The 15,082-nt window shown below is 32.8% G+C and overlaps 1 long non-coding RNA gene across 3 annotated transcripts; it reads left to right on the forward strand.

The window, feature by feature from the left end:
• Positions 1-1,357: 1,357 nt before the first annotated feature.
• On the forward strand, positions 1,358-7,535 carry LOC111996860 (uncharacterized). 3 transcript variants are annotated; one of them, XR_002881287.2, is made up of 3 exons: positions 1,358-1,430; positions 1,776-2,677; positions 4,138-4,924. It is a non-coding gene; the product is annotated as an uncharacterized LOC111996860 (long non-coding RNA). The 3 variants fall into 3 exon arrangements; XR_010623476.1 differs by lacking the exon at positions 1,358-1,430 and adding an exon at positions 6,905-7,535 and having other exon boundaries at positions 1,458-2,677; positions 4,138-4,283; XR_010623475.1 differs by lacking the exon at positions 1,358-1,430 and having other exon boundaries at positions 1,441-2,677.
• Positions 7,536-15,082: the final 7,547 nt, after the last annotated feature.

Consider the following 15,082-nt stretch of genomic DNA (forward strand, 5'->3'; position numbering starts at 1 on the left):
TTAAAAAAGAGCGTCATAGTAAGCGCGGAGTGCGTGTGATAAGAAAGTTGCTACATTCACAACTTTCTTCAACAAATTGCCACCACAAATACCACCTCATTTCCAAACCCATGTTGAAAGCTAAATCAAAACCCCATTCCAAAAATACAAAGTCATAAACAATCTCAACAGTGCACACATCAAAGGAAAATCAAAAGAGAGAGAATCGAGCTTAGGAGAGAGAAACCCTTCTGAGGGGAGAGAGAGTGAGCGCTAGCCATCCGTTTATGGCTGGCGGTGGTTTTTGGCGACAGTCATGGGGTTTGTAAAGCTTGGCCATGGCTTAGGTTCCACAAAATCTGCTGCAGACTTCATCTCCTCCTCATATCTGAAAGTAAAGAACCTATATCCATTTGCATCTAAATGTTTCAGTGATGTATAAGTATATCAAATGTTAAACTGGTTTGATTCTCTCTGTTCAGTTGTTGGTAATCCAGATCCTTTACATTTCTTTAGATCCAAACACAAACAAAGTTTGTCGTGTCTTTCTCAGATCTTGATGTGTTTGATATTGAGTTTTTTTTTTTTTTTTTAATTCATTTTTAATTTTTTCGTTAAAAAAATCAGTTTAGAATGGTAGGTTTTGTTTTTTCTACGTGGCTTTTTATTCATTATAAAAATGCTGATTTGTTACTTTTTAATATTATTTTATATGCCACTAATCTTTAAGTGTGCCAACAGTGCACACTATTTGTCACGTAGGCATTTTTCGTTAGTAAATTAATAGTAGGGACCATTTGTCACATAAGCATTTTCCGTTAGTAAATTAACAGTAGAGACCAAATTGACTGCAATTTGAAAATAACAGGAACTAAATTGACTATTACCAAAATGTAGAGACCAAATTGATTGTGACCCTAAGATGTAAAGACAAAATGGTTTTTCGCCAATAAATAAGATGATTTATTATCTAATCTTGTAAGACTGCCTTATTACAAAAGGGATCCAACTTGTTGATTCTGAAGGACACAAATCAAACTCCAAAATGACTTGCTCACTTTCATGATAATGTAGTCTGATTTGTTTTTTGAGTTGGGAGAATTTGGAACTAGTGTTTTATTGACTTCTCCTAAGCAACTAGGGGTGTAAGAATAGCTGCCAATCGATATTACTGCTGAAACCAATAAATTTTAGAGTTTGGTTGGTTTTCTGTTACTTTGATTCGGTTTCGGTTTGAGATAATTAATTAATTAATTAATTAATTAATTAATTAATAATTAATTAATTAATTAATTAATTAATTTATTTATTTATTTATTTATTTATTTATTTATTTATTTATTTATTTATTTATTTATTTATTATTTAAAACATGTATGAGTTTGTAGCTTGGTATAATGAGCGTGTGCTAGCGAGGAGTTCTCCTGTTCGAGCCTTCGCTTAAACCGGAGGTTAACTTTTAAAAGTTTTTAAGTTTTTAAAACCCTAGTGTTGTTCTCAGCAACAAAAAAAAAAAAAGATACAAGTTACTCCAATTAGTTAAGAAATGATCATGGAAGTCACAAACCTAATTTGGTCTTTGATTTTTTTGTTTTTTGGTTTACACACACTTTTTCATTGATTTCCCCATGATTTTCATTTCGCATTCCTCAGAAAACTGAGCTCATCATCGATTTCCCTTCTAATTGTTCGACTTTTGTGATTTCATTATTCAAGTTCTAATCATAATCTCTGTTTCCTTTACAGTTTTTATACAAATATTGATTGTTTTGTTTTTCTTTTGATTGTGAATACAGGCACAACGAGATTGCAAGGCTCAATCCAAGGGATTGTTAGTATTGGTTGTCTGGGAAATGTGCTTTTAGACACCCTATCATTCTGCTCTTTTTAATAAAATTTTCTGTGCATATGGCCTAATAAAATTTGCACATACAATAGCTAGGAATTTATAATATTAGTTATACATTTTTTCAATCAATGTTTGCTATATTGTATGTGTTTGAACTTGGATATTAGTTATGGAGCTTTTCAATCAAATTTTGCCATATTGTATGTGTGTATTATGTTGAATTGCTTTGGCTTTCTGCTGTAGTAAAACCAATTGCTTTGGCTTTCTGCTTTGAATATAAAAGTTGTCCCAATGATGCATGTTGACCAAATAGAAGTTGGCAAAAGGAGTGCATTATAACAATTGGTACGCAGGAATCCCTGTAATCAAGAAGTTTTCTAAGAATACTTGATCCATGCTTTGTTTGCATGCACATTATAAATGAGAGAACACAGAATTCTAACAAAAGAATTGAAGTTTGAGTGATTGATGAAGTTATTGACAAGGGAATTACCATTTTATGAGATATGCAGCATTGTACCATATTTCATCTTAGGTGTAGATGAGGATAAGTTAAATGTTTTTTCTAATGAAGATCCATGCCCATGTTCTAAATCTGGCCTGGAAATTTTTGGAACTCGAACTAGTCCATTTACAATACAGGATAACATGATTATTATAGCCTTCACAGCATCACTAGTTTTTCTGCAAGTCATGCTCATCACTTGCATATTAAATGCCTCAAAACTTTGGCTAGTTTTACATGTTATCTTATGTGACATACTTGTCCTTTTTATTGGTTGCAGAGTCTGCAGTAGCTCTGCTTCGGCATCGAAATTACTGAGAAGTATAATCTTCAAAGTGATCTTAGTAAGATATTACTTCAATGCTGTTATTAAAATTAAAGCCTTCTTCTCGTTGAGCATACAATATCTAATACAGCCTTGATATTAAACATTACTTTTCTTCTATTTAATTTCTTTTTCCTTTCATGTAGAAAAATCTGCTGATGTTCCTGTTATAGGCTATAGATGCAGAAACTATTCTTCTGTTTTCAAGTTGTGTACTTTAACTTTAGTGTGATGGGGTTATAATTGTATGTGTATCATCTATCTATTGTATTATATAATGTCTCAAACTCTATTGTCTGATTGATTACTTTCTATGCAATAGCTGGTTGTTTCTATGATAAGAATGTTGATTCCTCATTCTTAGGCCTTACGCAAATTTATGTAGAAACTGTGTATACATCATATCCATGCTCCACTTTTGGTTTTTGAAAATTCCCTTTGCCAATTAGGAACATACAAATTAGCAGTAATTCTCAGTGGATAATTTGCTGAACTTAACAAAGGCTTTAGAGAGGCCACTTAATTTTCCATGTTTTCGCTTTGGTAAATTAAAATTTGCCATGAGGTACAATTCAATAGTTTCTATATATACATCTGTATAGCTGATCAAGTGCATGTACTTTGTTGTGATGATGGGGAGGGTGGGGGGAGTGGTCTTTCTTATGCTTCTAGATGCCACCCCTGGCTTCTTTTATCTTATTGTTTGAGGAACCCTAACTTTATTGGAGCAAAATCATTAGCAATAGAATAATAATGCTTCAAAAAACGCAAGGTGGAAAACCCATGCTCATTAGATACATATAATGACAACCCCAAGGCAACCTGTGGAACACAACCTGATAGCTATACTATAGTCTTTTTGTGGTCTATGATTATGTTTTGCTTATATAACTGCCTTTGTTTACTGATGTATCAATGACATTGTTTAAAATTAGCACTAAGGTGATGGGCATTATGTTTTGAAATGAATGAACAAAGTGCCTCACTATGTTAAATGGAATAGGGAATTGGGAATCAAAGTCAGTTGTCTTACATTGTACTGTTTATGTGTAGCCACACCTATTTGTGTGTGCACATTTGGAAAAAGAATGGCAGCAGATTCATTTTAATTGATTACTATAACTTGTAAATGAGATCTAGTGTCTTTGAATATACCTTTTCATTAGCCACTACTGATGTTTAATATTTTGTGTAGCATTAGTAGTTTAAATATATTTAGAAATAAGAGCTGATGCTGTTATTTTTAAATTCATTATTATTTCTGCTTCATACCATTTCTCTTTTAATAGGAAAATATCATTAATCTTTTAGGATGATATAAAGCCCTCATTATGAACTAAATTTTAATTTCCTTGATAAAGGCATGTGATGTGATTTTCTGTAGCACTTGTGTTGAATATACCTTTTGTTTCTTTCTTCTGATTTGGCTCTATCAAGTATTTTAGATCACTTATGCTTTTTTGTTTGTGGTTGTTGCAGACATCATCTTTCTTTCTTCACATTTTGAAGGTTCGGTTTACAGAGAAAAGAATACAGATTGGAGGGAAGCAACCTTCTAGTTTATTTCTTGCTTCTATATCTCTTCTTCTCAGTGAGCAGGTGCCTTTTGCAGAGGACTTGGCAGTGTAAGTACTCGACTTTAACTTAGTAAAATTGAACTTTTACTACAGTTATAGCTTTTAATCTCAATAAATTGGAGAGATATCTTTAGACTTCACAAAATTCAATCGTCATAAAAATAAAAAAAATCCATGTAGTAATCAGGTAATCAGAAATAAAGTCTTTGTGAAATGGAGAGATAGTAAATGAGCATTGATAGTATAAAATGGGTTTTGTTGGGTTTTATTGTTGTGTGTGGAAACCCAGGAAAGATAATGCCAAGATACTGGGATTTTCCCTGTTCCCTTATTTGTTTTCTTCTCTTCATTACTAGAAGAAACATAGTGCTCTGTTATATTCTATTGAAAATCAGTGAGTTTTCTCCTATCATTTTGAGCATTAACTAGGGGATTTGCTTTCATTTCTTAGCTGATTCTAAAGAAAAAAAAAAGAAAAAAAAAGAAAAAAATACAAACCCAGTTTCTGGATATTTCTTTTTGGTTCCTGAGAGTTTGATTTTGCTATATAGTCCTAGTGTTTTTTTTCCCCACATTCAAATTCCCTTTCCAAGTAATAGTGGAAATTAGGTTCTGTAATTCTGGACAGCTATATGAAGTTAGTGCAACAATGAGAGATGGGATTATGAAATGCCATCACTTCTCTTTTAGCCTTTGTTCTGATCCTCGTTCTCACTCCTATAGGATTATTTTTGTGCTAGTTAAATTTGCTTAAAACCTTATTTCCCTCAATAAATTAAATTAACATGTTTTAATTGTTGGAAAAAAAAAAAATCATGTCTTTGAGCGATGATTACGATGGTGGTTGGATAGTTGGATACTATAGGTTGTGACGGATTGTGTCGTGGGTCATCGTGGTTGCTGGTTGTGTTGTGGTGGTTGGGTTGTTTGATTTTGGTCAAAAGGCTTTGATTCATTTGGTTGAGGAAGAGAGACCGACATGTGGGGAAGAGAGAAGGGTATATGAGTTTTTATTTAATGTTGATTTTAATTGGTTGTATGTTAAATTGGTTGAAATTATTTATATTATTTTAATAGGTTGTATTTTAAAATAAGAAATGAGATATTGGGTGTATTGTTAAAAGAAGTTTTAAAATAGATAAAATAGTTTTTTTTTTTTTTTTTTAAGGTAATAAATGATAAATTTTCAGCACCCCATATATAAATGCTCTTAGAATTCAAATCCAACTATCCACTAGAAGAAAATAAATAGTTTAAATAAAAAAACCAGAGCAATGGTGAGCTCAATATAAAAATAATAACCCAAAAACTTCTGATCAGGTCGTCCATTAAGCTCTCCTCTGAGAGAGAGAAAGTGTGTGAGAAAACAGAGCCCGTGTACACTTCATCACAACAAATATCTTGGATAATTGTCAATATATAAACTTTTTTTTTTTGTTTTTGTTTTTTTTTTTTTTGTTTTTTTTTTTTTTTTTTTGCTTTTTGCACAACTATAGATACCGTGCACTAAGTGTTAAAAATTTGAGAAATACTTATTTTTAGAAATGCCAGTACTATAAGGGTGTGACTCATATACATGTGTATTTATATAAATATATATTTATATATTTATGTATATATATATATACCGAAATATATATTGTGTGTGTATATATATATATATAAATGCCAGTACTATAAGGGTGTGACTCATATACATGTGTATTTATATAAATATATATTTATATATTTATGTGTGTATATATATATACCTAAATATATGTGTGTGTTATATATATATATATAAATATAAAAATAAAATTTAGGTATTTACCTTAGCAACAGTGCACTCTTTTTTTTTTTTGGTTTGTGTAAGAAAAGGGAGAAAGGAGAAGGAGATGAGAGCTCTCAGTTGCGAAGAGAAGAAAACTATACTACTAAAAGTTTTCTTCTCTACGCACCTTTTCTTTTATCTGACAGATTATCTTCTAAATTTATTTTAGGAAGTCTTTTACTGGCTTTACTTTATCCTTTTTCCACGATAATGGGATTAGTACTAATATATGTGAAACATAAGTTTTCTTTAAGTTCATCTTACCCCCAATCCCCAAAGACATACACTTGTTAAAAGAAATTTCCATTTTTAAAGAAGGAATCACTGACAGAGTTGAGCCAGTAACAGATGATATAAGTGATGCCATTGATCTTGCCCAAAAGCATTAATGGATGTATTTATTACTTAATACCTTTTCGCTTTCTTCCTTTCAAAAGATGTTTTGCTACTTTATTGTATTCCCCTTTAAAAACTGTCCCTTGAAGAATTGCAAGCCCTTCGCAAGACAAGGCAATACAGATGAAATAGAAACCCAGATAGACAATCTCATTGTTGAAATCCAGATAGAAAAAGAAAAGGTAGCATTCATGCTACACCATTTTAACTTTATTAGACAATAGCATGAAGGCCTTTAAGGCGTACTTGCACTTTGTTAGTCTTAATTATAAGGTTATAGGTCAATTGTCTGGCAAGCAAGATAGACATTCGAAGGCTAAAATCCCAGACCAAACAGATTCTTAACTTCAGCACAGGAAAAGAATTATTGCTAATCCACTACCAGAAATCTTCAGTGAAGATTTTAGAAAAAGTATGAAGGCGTCTCGTCAGAGACCTATCCCTTCAGAATACAATGCAGGTAGACGCAATAAATTCAAGTGGAAAATAATGAGAGAACCAAAAACAGACGGATTGACAGATGTACGACTAAGAGATTGCTGACAGACTCAACAAGAATACTGCAGACAAAGCGGTTACTGTTCACCATGATCAAACAGTTTACTGTTCATCAGCACGCGTTGATAGTGCTAGACAGATCACGACAGATTACTTTTCACCAGCACCGAAAGCATCCAGACAGATTACTGTTTATAAATAGTAAATTTTTTTACTGTTTACTAATAGTAATTTCTACATAATTCTACGAGTTTATACCCACATATTAACTCGAGTTAATTTTCTCTACTTAGAGTTACTTTTCAAGACAGGCATGAATTATTTTCTCTATAAAAGGAATGACTCTGTCCAAGTTTTAGATCCAATTACAAAACCCTTTCTCCCTCTCTTAGCTAGACAGACTCTTGTAATCCTCCCCTTTCAGACCTCACTGACATGGCCTTGTAATCTTTTATATTTTCAAAAACAGATTTTAATCTTTCAGACAGACTTTTATTTGTAATCCTATATTTCGAAGACAGAAGTTTATTTCAAGCTTTGTATCAAAGACATATCTTTCAATTTTAATCGAAGATAGAAGTTTTTCAGTTCAAGTAAGATTTTACCAGTATTTTGATATTCCATATTTGGTTTAATTTTCTTTTGAATATATCTATTTTGCTGTATCTTCTCTATTTGCTATTTTATCTTTGTTTTATGCTTCTATATTATTGCTATGCTTTATTCTGAGTAGTTAAATATATATATATATATATATAGCCTCTGAGCACGCATTTTCGCGCGTGCGCGCGTGCTCAGAGGCTCTTTCAATCACAAAAAAAACTTAAGGGTGTGATGAAAAATTATTTCATTACACATAATACTCATAATGTAATGTTAGCCTTTTTGTAAAACAACTGAAAAAATCTATTTTTGTAGGGGAAGAAGATAAGTGAAGAAGCAGTTATCTATTCCTTTGATGCTAGAAAATAGGATAGAGAAATTTTAAAATGAAACAACCACTTCAGATAAGAAATTTAAACGGGAGATCATGGAGTAAGGAAAACAAATTCTATTAAAAAAAAAAATTAAAATGTTTAACCAAGAGAGTGGTCCTATTTATCACCAAAAAAAAAAGTGGTCTTATTTTGTTGGCAATGTTTTAGTGGGAGTTAAAAAACGTAGTTTTACCAAATTATCCTTTTGTATTGTCTCTACTTAAACTTAAAGAAATAAGAGTATATTGGGAAAAAAAAGTTTAGTTCAAACAGGTGCAGTCCCTTTAATAATAGTATAGATATATAAATATGTGTATATATTTATATATGTATATATACATAAATATATGTGTGTATATATGTGTGTGTGTGCGCGCGCATAAATGTGTGTATATATATGTGTGTGTGTATATACATAAATATATATATATATATTGTGTGTGTGTGTGTGTGTGTGTGTGTCACATAAAATGTGTATGTGTGTATATATATATATATATAATTTATACATGCATACATACATATATATATATATATATATTTAATATATATATAGATATATAAATATATTTATAAATATAATATAAATATATGCATATATATAAAAATGTGTATGTATTTATATATATATATATATATGTCTGTATATATACATAAATGTGTATATATGTGTATATATACATAAATATATGTGTATATATGGGTGTGTATATACATAAATGTGTGTATATATATGTGTTTGTATACATAAACATGTGTATAGAATCAGTCATTATTCAAAAATAGCTTTTCAGACAAGTTACTATTCATCTACAGTGTACATGAACACATAAATATGTGATATATACATAAATGTGTATATATATATATTGTGTGTGTATACATAAAATGTGCATATATATATATATATATAGTGTGTATATATGATATATATATATATATATTAGTATCCAGAAGAAGGACTGCAAGCTCTAAGACGACTTAGAATCCTCCTGTGAAAATATCGGGTTTCACTCCTTCTGAATAGTAGTTCATATCTAGAAGTAGAGTTTCTCATAGCATCAGTCACTATTTAAACAGTTCCCAGACCCGGTTACTATGCAAGATTCTGCACAGGAACAGTACCGGACAAATCACTATTCCTCAAACAGTAAAGATGAACAGTGATTCTGAAAAGCAAGGGGACAAAACACTATTCATGTACAGTGACCGTTACTATTCACTCTACAGTACCCAGACAGAAATCACGATTTACTGTTTGCTTTCGGTTGAAATGATTATTCACCGAGTTAAAGCATTTTACCCTTCCTCTATATAAAGACAGCCTCATCTCAGTCTGAGAGAGGACCAATTTAGCAAAGTCTGCTGAAGATTGCTTGGAAATCCGGAGGGTAAAATGCTTTAACTCGGGTGAATAATCATTTCAGTCGAAAGCAAACAGTAATTCCGTGATTTCTGTCTGGGTACTGTAGAGTGAACAGTAACGGTCACTGTACATAATAGTGTTTTGTCCCCTTCTTTTCAGAATCACTGTTCATCGTTACTGTTTGAGGAATAGTGATTTGTCCGGGTACTGTTCCTGTGCAGAATCTTGCATAGTAACGGGTCTGGAACTGTTCAAATAGTGACTGTGCTATTTGAGAAACTCTAATCTTCATCCAATATGTAACTAGCTCATTCAGAAGGGTGAAACCTGGATATTTATCACAGAGGATTCTAAGTGTCTTTAGAGCGCGAGTCCTTTCTTCTGGGATACATATATATATATATACACATATATATATACACATATATACACACACATATATATATATACAATATATATTATATGCACATTTATGTATACACACACACATATATATATATACACATTTATGTATATATCCACATATTTATGTGTTCATGTACACTGTAGATGAATAGTAATTGTCTGAAAAGCTATTTTTGAATAATGACTGATTCTATACACATGTTTATGTATACAAACACATATATATACACACATTTATGTATATACACACCCATATATACACATATATTTATGTATATATACACATATATACACATTTATGTATATATACAGACATATATATATATATATATAAATACATACACATTTTATATATATGTGCATATATTTATATTATATTTATAAATATATTTATATATTATATATATACTTAAATATATATATATATATATATGTATGTATGCAGTATAAATTTATATATATATATATATACACACATACACATTTTATGTGTACACACACACACACACACACACACACACACACACACACACATATATATATATATATTTATGTATATACACACACACATATATATACACACATTTCGCGCACACACACACATATATACACACATATATTTATGTATATATACATATATAATATATACACATATTTATATATCTATACTATTATTAAAGGGACTGCACCTGTTTGAACTAAACTTTTTTTTTCCCAATATACTCTTATTTCTTTAAGTTTAAGTAGAGACAATACAAAAGGATAATTTGGTAAAACTACGTTTTTTAACTCCCACTAAAACATTGCCAACAAAATAAGACTACTTTTTTTTTGTTTTTTTGGTGATAAATAAGACCACTCTCTGGTTAAACATTTTAATTTTTTTTTTTAATAGAATTTGTTTTCCTTACTCCATGATCTCCATTTAAATTTCTATCTGAAGTGGTTGTTTCATTTTAAAATTTCTCTATCCTATTTTCTAGCATCAAAGGAATAGATAACTGCTTCTTCACTTATCTTCTTCCCCTACAAAAATAGATTTTTTCAGTTGTTTTACAAAAAGGCTAACATTACATTATGAGTATTATGTGTAATGAAATAATTTTTCATCACACCCTTAAGTTTTTTTGTGATTGAAAGAGCCTCTGAGCACGCGCGCACGCGCGAAAATGCGTGCTCAGAGGCTAGTATATATATATATATATATTTAACTACTCAGAATAAAGCATAGCAATAATATAGAAGCATAAAACAAAGATAAAATAGCAAATAGAGAAGATACAGCAAAATAGATATATTCAAAGAAAATTAAACCAAATATGGAATATCAAAATACTGGTAAAATCTTACTTGAACTGAAAAACTTCTATCTTCGATTAAAATTGAAAGATATGTCTTTGATACAAAGCTTGAAATAAACTTCTGTCTTCGAAATATGGGATTACAAATAAAAGTCTGTCTGAAAGATTAAAATCTGTTTTTGAAAATATAAAAGATTACAAGGCCATGTCAGTGAGGTTTGAAAGGGGAGGATTACAAGAGTCTGTCTAGGGAGAAAGGGTTTTGTAATTGGATCTAAAACTTGGACAGAGTCATTCCTTTTATAGAGAAAATAATTCATGCCTGTCTTGAAAAGTAATTCTAAGTAGAGAAAGTTAACTCGAGTTAATATGTGGGTATAAACTCGTAGAATTATGTAGAAATTACTATTAGTAAACAGTAAAAAATTTACTATTTATAAACAGTAATCTGTCTGGATGCTTTCGTGCTGGTGAAAGTAAACAGTAATCTGTCTTGATGCTTTCGGTTCTAGTGAAAAGTAATCTGTCGTGATCTGTCTAGCACTATCAACGCGTGCTGATGAACAGTAAACTGTTTGATCATGTGAACAGTAACCGCTTTGTCTGCAGTATTCTTGTTGAGTCTGTCAGCAATCTCTTCGTCGTACATCTGTCAATCCGTCTGTTTTTGGTTCTCTCATTATTTCCACTTGAATTTATTGCGTCTACCTGCATGTATTCTGAAGAGATAGTGTCTCTGACGAGACGCCTTCATACTTTTGCTAAAATCTTCACTGAAGATTTCTGGTAGTGGATTAGCAATAATTCTTTTCCTGTGCTGAAGTTAAGAATCTGTTTGGTCTGGGATTTTAGCCTTCGAATGTCTATCTTGCTCCAGACAATTGACCTATAACCTTATAATCAAGACTAACAAAGTGCAAGTACGCCTTAAAGGCCTTCATGCTATTGTCTAATAAAGTTAAAATGGTGTAGCATGAATGCTACCTTTTCTTTTTCTATCTGGATTTCAACAATGAGATTGTCTATCTGGGTTTCTATTTCATCTGTATTGCCTTGTCTTGCGAAGGGCTTGCAATTCTTCAAGGGACAGTTTTTAAAGGGGAATACAATAAAGTAGTAAAACATCTTTTGAAAGGAAGAAAGCGAAAAGGTATTAAGTAATAAATAAATCCATTAATGCTTTTGGGCAAAGATCAATGGCATCACTTTATCATCTGTTACTGGCTCAACTCTGTCAGTGATTCCTTCTTTAAAAATGGAAATTTCTTTTAACAAGTGTATGTCTTTGGGGATTGGGGTAAGATGAACTTAAAGAAAACTTATGTTTCACATATATTAGTACTAATCCCATTATCGTGGAAAAGGATAAGTAAAGCCGTAAAAAGACTTANGAAATCTCGCTTTGTTCAGGGCTTCTGAGAAACTCAAACTTAACTGGTTGGCCAAAAGGATGGGTAGTGATTCCTTCACTATCCGTGGTGAAAGGATACAAAAGACACATAAAGGGATTTCCTAATATCACTCTATCTGTCATGTTTTTAACTAGGACAAATGTGGTTTTGAAACATGTGTTGTCCTGACACACATGTGCTTTTGGTATTTTGAATTCAATCTGCATTTTACCTCCACTTGCAGAAGTTAACCTTTCTCTGGTTTTCCTGAAGTATTTTGAGGGAATGATTCCTTCTTGGATGCAGTTGAGATCAGCACCTGAATCCATCAAGGCTATGACCTCGAATCCATCAAGGCTTATGACAATCCTTACTTTGGAGTGCCATTTTTGGAAGTTAATCCGACTGATGGTTACCAAGAACTTGTCATTAGGTGGGACAGGGTCTTGATTTTGAACTATTTCTGCAGTTGGGTTAACTGTTTCATCAACTTCTTCATCAGAAGGGTTCTGGTATGAGGTTCCTTCCTCATTACCATGATGGGAAGTAATTTCCAGATTTTTCAATCTTTGGTCAAGGAAATTGTGATCAACTCTAAGGATGGTTAGTTCTTGTTTAAGGGTTCTAACCTCAGACTTAGTTTCCTTGATTTCTCTTTGAAGGTCGTTGACTGTAACTTCCTTCTTGGATTTGGTAAATCTTTTGTAGATTTGTTCCAAATCAACTTTGGGTTCTTGAAACTTAGTTTCAGGTTTACTGGTTTCCTTAACTAGGGTTCTCTTAAATTCTGTAAGCTTCTGGGCTTTGGTGACTGGGTCCTCAATCTGTTCTATGAGATCTAAGAGTAGCTCTTCTTGCTTAGAAAGGACATTGATAGTTTTGTTCTTGCAACAACTATCCATGCATGGTATGGGTTCATCTGGGCCACTAGAGGTGCTAGAAGAAACTCTAGAGGATTCAATGGATGACTGGTAGATTTGACGAATCTCACTGCTAGAAGTCTCACTATCTGAGTGGTTGAGTTCTAGGAGCTTAAAGATTTCATCTTTTCCTGCTTGGTCACTCACGAGGGTATTGATAAGGGTTTTTATCTTAGCTTGACACTCTTTTCGGAAATGACCTTTCTTGCCACAGTTAAAGCATTTTCTTGATGCTTTGGGTATGAACTTTCCTGTGGATTTGGATTTACCTTTCTTATAGAAATCATCCTTGCTGTACTTCTGCTTTCTATAATACTTGGCTTTGGTTTTCTTCCTACGGAAATGTTCAGAGGATTCCTTGCCTTTGTATTTGGATTTTCTTTTGGGAAGGATGGAAGGTAAGCCATACTGTGTACAAAAGTTTCCTACTTCGTACTTGGCTTTGCCTTTGTTGGCTTTGCTTTGGATTTTGAGATCTCTGCACATCTTCATTCCTTCACTTCGAATGGTGCTGGAGATGTCTCCATAGGTTAGGTTATCATAGTCTATGACTCCTAAGGGGTTGCATAGGGTTTCCTTAACCTTTTCTCCAAAAAGGGTAGGTAAACCATTGATGAACTTCTCTTTCCAAAATGGAGAGTTATAATCACTTCTGTGCATGACTCTGGTAGTAAACACATCTTCGTACCACCTAAAGTCTCCAAGAATTTTACATCTAAGGTTACTCAACTGGTCGTAAATCCTAGATGTGATGTTGCTAGGTTTTCCTACGAAGTGTTTCATGATCGTATAGACCAGGGTATTAACTCCGTCAGGAATGCCACTATTTCTCTCTGTGTCAAAGATGGGGAGTCCTTCCTCATCTTTTTGGATAGCATGCCTAATGTCTTCTCTAGACTCTTCTGTGAGGCAATTGTTCCACCATTGGAGGAGTTTACCTGTAAATCCTAAGGAAATAAGTCCTATGACCTCAGTATGGGTGTGTCCTTCACTGATGTAGTTGTTGGCTACCATGGTCATATGCTGGAGTTTGTTCAGGATTTCTTGTTCAGACAAACCATCTATGTTCCATTCATAGAGTTTACCTGAAGTGGCTGAGAATTGGTTACTAAGATTCCTTTCCTCGAACTGAAGGTCAGGGGGTGTGGATCTGGGATACCAATTTCTGGTTAGGCTAGTAGGGGTTACCTTTGGGTGGGTAAGCCTTTTAACCTCTAAATTTCTAAACTAGTTTTCTAGGTGTTCTATCTCCTTTTCATTGTCTGAGGAGGTTCTGCTAGAACTACTAGAAGCTGTGTGGATGTCTAAAACAACTAATCTGTTGTTTTGAAGACAGGGATCAACACTGGTTGAAGTATTAACTGGTGGAGGGGTGACTAGTTCCTTCTTCACTAGTTCTTCAAGCTTTTGGTTGACTATTTCTAAGGCTGTTTTGTCCTTAGATCTAAGGCTGGGTTGTTTAGTTGTAGGGAGCTTGACTAAAGGCTTCTCGAGGCTTTGACAGGTTTGCTTGGGCTTCCTGGTTGGGAATGACCTTGCTGTCTACCTTGTCTTCTATCCTATCAAGCTGTTTTCCTATAACTCCTAAACACTGGTTGGTGTAGTTGTATTGCTCTGTGACTTTCTTTACTATCGTTTCTTCTTGAGTGGTAGGGGTTTTGAAGGGAGAGGCAACTAGATCTGTTCCACGGTGGTTGAAGACAATGGCTTCTTGGGGTGGATGGTGAGATCTAACAACTTCTAGGGGTTTAGTGTTACCACTAGCATCTTTGCTAGGGGG

This window comes from Quercus suber, unplaced genomic scaffold (assembly GCF_002906115.3).
Source record: "Quercus suber isolate HL8 unplaced genomic scaffold, Cork oak 2.0 scaffold_336, whole genome shotgun sequence".
Classification (NCBI taxonomy): domain Eukaryota; kingdom Viridiplantae; phylum Streptophyta; class Magnoliopsida; order Fagales; family Fagaceae; genus Quercus; species Quercus suber.